At 42.4% G+C, this 6,984-nt stretch overlaps 1 long non-coding RNA gene across 1 annotated transcript; it reads right to left on the reverse strand.

Moving 5' to 3' along the window:
- LOC146434179 (uncharacterized) lies at nucleotides 1–1,945 on the reverse strand. The gene is made up of 2 exons (XR_014853631.1): nucleotides 1,840–1,945; nucleotides 1–119 (listed from the first exon to the last, which is right to left on the reverse strand). It is a non-coding gene; the product is annotated as an uncharacterized LOC146434179 (long non-coding RNA).
- Nucleotides 1,946–6,984: the final 5,039 nt, after the last annotated feature.

Here is a 6,984-nt window from a genome sequence, read left to right on the forward strand (position 1 = left end):
TTTTACACACCAAATAATTTATCCTTAGCCAGAAAGACACTCAGTCAGACATTCAAACAGCCGTCTTTGTACATATGGAGAAGCTGCCAAGTCTCCATACTTGAATGATCTCATAGACTCTGGAAAAAAAAAGAAAAACAAAACATTTTACCATACTAGCTGAATACACAGGGGCAGAAAAGGACCAAAATGAAAGCATTTTAGTGGTCTGGGTCCTAGGACAGATCCGTAGACAAGTGTGGGGAAACATTATGATCACAAAATCACAGAGATAAAATTAGACCTAAGCAAAACCTTCTTTTAAGTTTTCTGGCCTGTGATGGCATTATCAATGAAGCAATGAGGAATAACCACCCCTAAATATCTACTGCTGTTGTTCTCTCCCCAACTCACATCAAGCCTAACTCGTAATCCTTTCTGAAACAAGGAAAAGAAGGACTATTTACAAGAGCATTCCCCCTTGACAGGACAAGGGGGAATGGCTTTACACTGACAGAGTGCAAGGTTTGATTAGATATTGGGAAGAAATTCTTCCCTGTGAGGGTGGTGAGGCCCTGGAACAGGCTGTCCAGAGAGGCTGTGGCTGCCCCATCCCTGGAAGTATTGGATGGGGCTTGAAGAAACCTGGTCTAGTGGAAGTTGTCCCTGCCCATGGCAGGGGTTTGGAAGCAGATGAGCCCTAAGCTCCCTTCCAACACAAACCATTCTGGGATTCTGTCAAAAGGTCTGCAGCAAATGATTATCACTGTTGGAGAAATTAATGTGTAAAGGCAGTAAAGTTTTCCTCTGAATCATCAGGAAAAGTTGATCAGTTTTCACTTACGATGCCTTTTCCTTTTGGTGTGAGGATTGCTGAGTTAGAAGGGTAAGGAGAACAGGGGACAACATGGATACAAGCAAACAAGAGGACATTGATCCATGTGCTGCTACCTAGAGAAATATCTGTGTGCAGCCCAGTTGGCTTGGGCTGAGCACTGAGCACAGATAGTTACTGAGCTCAGCTTGGTTCCCAGCTGTGTACACTGGACCTGATCCTCCACTTGGGTACATTTCCAGCTCAATTAGCCTGTGGATGATGACAATTTTACCAGCTGGACGCTGGCGGCATTCGGGGTTTCCAGAAACACTGCAGTGCTTTTCATTGGGTGGCTGCACATGTGAAACCAACTCAGAGATCACATGAGGTGCATCTTACCCTGCTCAGATGGGACACAGGCAAGCAGAAAGCTCAGGTTTAAACAGCAACTGATAGGTTTGGATTTCAACTTTGTCAGTCCTTTGGGCAGGATGGGCTGGAATTCCGAATGTGCCACATAGTCCAACTCCCAGTTGATGAGAGAGACTCAAACAGAACTGGAAATGTGAATTTTCTTGAGGGCTTACATCCTGTTATCTACCTGTAACTTAGTATTTCCCTATACTGCTGTTCATAAATGAGGAAAGTGACCTCAGATGGGAGAACCAACCCTGTCCCAGCATCTCTCACCCCACCTCAGCCTCTCCAGGCTGCTCCCATCAGCGAGGCCTCCAGCATTCCACAACATTCACGCACCCAGCCGGGATGGCACTGGCACTGCCGTGTCTGAGTGTGCAGGGCACAGCCCTGCCAGCTCTGTGCCTGTGTGGGAATGAGCAGCACAGCCCAGCCCAGCCAGCCATCCCACCCCACCCCACCACACACCTGCAGGGACTCCACACTCAGCCCACAGCTCTGCAATCTCTCTCCCCAGTCCTCTCAGCATAAATCAAGCAGCAGGGAGGCTCAGAAACATGACGAATACGTTGGCTAGGAGATCTCCTGCTGTAAAGACACAGGAGGAAGGGGGATACTAAACTAACCTTGCCTTGGATGGAAAAGCAGCTGGAATTTAATGTTCTTGGAAGCCAGCCCTGGCTGTTCAGACGTGGATCTGCCAGGGAAGTCCCCAGTGGAGGCATCGCTCATTCTCCAAAACTAAAACGTCAAGAGAAAGCCCTGGAAATCGTTAAGCACTCCCTTCAACATTTCTTGAACAATCTCAGGCAGGGGAAGGGGGAAAAAAGTCTCTCAACCACTAATAAAACAGACAAATTCTCAGTGTTAATATAAAACAGAGGAGGGATCACCAGCAATCTGAAGTGGAGTTTTGCTTAATTGTGTCAATCTGAAATGATACAACATCAAACCAGCCTAAAAAAAAAAAAAAAAAAAAAAAAAAAGAAAAAGATAACGAAATAGAAGTGTATTTGGCCTGGGCTTTCAGGGTCTTCACTATGACAGCCCACCCTCTACAACTGCCCTGCCCCAGCTACATCCCCCACACGTGGCAAACTGTGCTTGGCCACCAGGAACTCCTAGTGGGAAAAAAACGGTGCTCAAACAGAAGGCAAAAAGAAAACCTTCCCTAAAGGAGAGCTAGCAGATGCCACAGAAGCTGTGCCTCGCTGGCACAAGCCCCACTTGGAAGTACGTCACTACTTTTTCCTAGGGTTCAAATTAAAAAGAAAGGAGGTAATTTTGCCATCTGCCACAGAAGTGCAGCTCTCGAAAAAGCGTGTGTGAGTTTTAATCCTACACCAATTCAGACACACACCCCAAGTGGCTTTGATGAAAACACATTTCTGGAGTTCGTTTTTCCCAGCCTTTTCACGGTGAGAGAAGATTTTCTCCCAGATGTCCTACTTCTCCAAACACTTTCTTAGCGAGGTGCCTTCTAAATCACTGACACAGAGTCTGTGTGGAATACACACCACAGGCACCGCCACCTTCCACCAGAAATACAAATTATTAAGTCATGCCCACTGAAATAATTAAAAACCCACTGGCCACTTTGGAAGAAGAGAAGCAAACTTGGTAAGCAGAAGGTTAAACTGGATAGGATTTTTTGTCTGATGCTGTCCTAAAAAAATAAGGTTCTGTATTTAATAAGTTGGGTAAACTGGTTGCTTATTGTTGGCTGATCCAATAGGTGCCAGAAACAATTTCTCTTTTTCTGTGTGATCCAGAAAGCATTTGTCAATCTCTTTTGGATGAAAGCTGTATCAAGGAAAAAAAAAAAATCATTATGTACTCAACTCAAGTGTCAGACTCTCAGGAGTCTGAGAGTGCTAACTAAGATCAACTAAGTGCTCCACATTACCTAAACTTGATTTTTTTTTTTTCCCCAGTTAGAATCAGTAACATTTCTTACAATGCTGGAAAACACAGGTAACAATGATCCTACTGAGGACTGCTGCAGGCTGATGAAGCAGTTAATTCTCGTGGCAACAGAAAAACAGACTTTATCCTGTTCCCTGGATGCCTGGACAGGTTCTGCCTAAAAAGCTGCTACAAAGCAGATGAAAGGGGCAGGTTTTGAAGCAGGCTAGAAGATAACAAACAGAAGGATCCCCAAAAGCAGCCCTGAGGGAAGCCTGACACAGCCATGCGACTTCCTCAAGGGCTGCGGAAGGAATGGGAGAAACACAGGTCTGAGGTACTAGTGAGGATTTCCCAAATTTGTTTACGCACATGTATTGTTGGACACATTCCAGCAGAAAACACAGATATTGCTTAAAAAACCCCAAAAACCAAAATGAGAAACATTTTGAGTGTTTGTGCATTGGGATGAGAGACCTCTTCCTAGACCAGGCTTCCAAGCAGAAACAAGCCACATTTTTTGCAATATCTAGCAGCATACCTCGCATTTAGGCTGACAGAAGAGAAAAAAAAATCTTTTTATCCTCCCACAAGCTGAGAGGTATAGCAATTTTTATCTAAAGCAGCAGCAGATCACCAAGATAAACATATTCTCAGGGATTTCCTGTCAAAAGTCACTCTAATACAAACACATTTTAGTGGCGGAAAAAAAAATCTCACTAGTCACACCAGCAGAACACTATTTCCATTTAAAATGAAGAGCATGGCAACTTCACTTTAATGGAAATTAAAGTGTGTTGGCACTGTCAACTAACTGTAAACCACTTGAAAGCTTTGTTTAATTTTTAATTTAAAAAATAATACAGTAACAGGACATGCTGTCAATACTTTTGCAGATCCTATCCCACTTTCCATGTGTGCTAATGGAACACTTACAGTTCTTGATTCACATGACTTCAATTTGGGTCACCACAAGAAATATGTTATGACTTCAAATCTTGAGCCTGATCTTTCAGTGAAAATTAAAAGAACATTTTTCTGTAGCTTGTAAGTAATTATACAAAGTTAATAGCGCAAAATATCTGTTTTCCATTGTTCTGATTAATCTTTAATACTAACAAAGGAACCAGACTCCAGCTTTGAAGAAATTAGCAGTTAAATTTGTATTTTCAGAGTAGCTGCGACCACCATGATTTAAATTAGGATAAACAGAGGCTCAGAGGTATTTGAAACCTCAGATTCTTTGACGGTCAGAAAATCCTCATCTTGCAAATTCAAATTTTGATAGAAGGTGCACCCAAAGGAAACCCTGGGCTGCTGTCAGTAAGTGGCAGGTTTCAGAGTTGCACCATTTTGGCCCTGAAGTACAACTGGACTCAGTATTTTGTACTGCTGGAAAACTCGTACTAACACGCTATTTTAAAAAGTACCTTTAGAAGATCAATTTTGCTTCAATATTTAACAGTCTGAGACTGTTCATAAGAGACCACAAGAGCCTTCTCACATTGCCTAGCTGTGCCTCATGGCATTGCAGACAGTTAGTTAATAGTGGCATTTCTTTCATGACCTAATTAAGCCCCAGAAAAACCCCCACATTTTTGGGTTTGCTCCCCACTGTTCCTTTGAGGAGCTGTAATAGAAACTTGCCCTCCTTGATGGTGTGAAACCCATCCTTTATCTACAGCCAGATTATACACATTTGCTCATGTGACAATATTCTCTTATTTTAGATGTTTCTTTTCCATTTCTTGCATTCCAGGATATGCGTAAAGAGCAGCTTCAAGTTTCACAATGTGGGAATAATACATTTTTGAAATACTAAAGTGAATTAGGAAGTAGATTTAAAACAGTAACATAACCTTAAAATATGAAGTGTTGTGTGCCTAAATTGCTCTTTTTAAAGAACCATGAGAAATTAAAATTCATCTAGTTACCAACATTCAAAACAGCATTGACTTAATCCAATTTGTTATTTCCTTGCCAGCAGCATATTTTTACTTTCATCCAACTGCCTATTACATTTTCATTGCATATCCTTGACACTGAAGGAACAAATGCTGGGTTGATATTATCAGAGCATTCAATGTCATTATCTAACTAGAAGTGACAGGAGAACAATATATTAAAGAACTCTTGCTTAACTGGAGGACTGGATGAGCTCAAGGTGAACCAGTCTGATGCATCCCAAAAGCCTCCTTTGGAAGCTTTTCCTTACATGCACGGCAGGAGGGAAAAAAACCCCACTGTATTTGCTCATTTACATTCAGCACTGAAAAAGCAGCACTTGAAGGATCAAATGGCAACACAAAGCATGGAGTTAAGAGAAAATAATAAATGTATAAGCCTTGTAGGACTTGTTACCTCCTTTTACTCCTGAAAAGGACCAGAATACGGGGGTGGAATTAAGAGGTTTGTAATACTTTCCCATTAATACTTGGACCTAATAAATAACTTTTTCCTTACTGTTTTAATTTGAATAAACTATTTTACTTCTGTTTTCCCTGGCCACTTTTATGCAGACAGAATGACAACAGGAACACAAGGCTACCCTTTGGAGATTGGCAGAAGACTAAGCAGGAGCAGTGGGCTCAGTCATCCAAATATTTCATTAACCTTAATAAACCACTTCTTGGAAGCATTACTGATGAGCTACTGGAAACCCTTCAGCTCAGTGGGCTTTGTCTTGAGCTTGTTTTTATTTTTGATACTATAAGCTTCTTTGAGTGCAAGAGATGGTTCTGTCTGCACGGAGCCCCATGAAATCCCTGCGGTTCCACATGCACAGACACCCACCTACAGCCCTGGCAGTACCAGGATTTAAATGATTTACCTTTCCCTAAATTTTTCTTGGGCTAACTGTCTGAGATACACAGCCAGGCCACCAATGGGCTGTACCTCCACACATCATCAGTGTCAAAAACTGACTTAAATCAGGATAACTGATGTATTTTTGCCAGAAAGACCAGAGCAGATGTGCTCTGACAAGTTTTTCCTTGATTATTTTATGCATTTATGACCCAGTGGAAATAATTCTCCAGCCTGGCCCTACTAGTGCTGTACACTGAACACAACATTTACTACTTCTCTGCTGTGCCTCAGTTTCTCCATCTATAGCATAAGGACAGGATGATACCAGTCTGGAAGTCTGGAAGGCACTCTGATAGATGAATCCCATGGGAAGAGGAAACATATGAATTGTTTGCTGATATTCTGAACTGGGCAGTAAGGCATCACCACATTCTTGAGGAACAGCTTCTCCTGGCATCTTATAACCAACAAGGTACTGAATTTGACAGCTCTCATTTGGACAAATGTGACTGGAAGAAGAGCAGCACAACAGAGAGGATTTAAGCAAGATGTTGTTTAGTAAATATTCATTAGATACCAGAGTAGCAAGCATGATATATCTATGTATAATGCCTAGGAGATAGATAACCAAAATGGTCTTTTATCCTGAAATAGCTTCCTTATTCCAATTAAGGTCTCTGGATGAACCTCACAAGTATCCTTCCACTACCTGCAGGGAGCCCTCTAGAAAGATGAGAGAGACTATTTACAAGGGTGTGGAGTGACAGCACAAGAGAGAATGGCTTCAAACTGGTAAGAGGGCAGGTTTGATGGGATATTGGGAAAAAATTGTTTCCTATGAGGGTGGTGAGGCCCTGGCACAGGGTGTCCAGAGAAGCTGTGGCTGCCCCATCCCTGGAAGTGTTCCAGGCCAGGTTGGATGGGACTTAGAGCAACCTGGGATAGTAGAAGATGTCCCTGCCCATGGCAGGGGGTGGAATGAGGTGACCTCTAAGGTCCCTTCCAATCCAAACCACTCTGTGATTGTATGAAATTAAGTGCAAAGTTGTGTGCAAGAA

Source organism: Lichenostomus cassidix, chromosome 8, assembly GCF_008360975.1.
Source record: "Lichenostomus cassidix isolate B80296 chromosome 8, HeHo_3.0, whole genome shotgun sequence".
NCBI classification, from domain to species: domain Eukaryota; kingdom Metazoa; phylum Chordata; class Aves; order Passeriformes; family Meliphagidae; genus Lichenostomus; species Lichenostomus cassidix.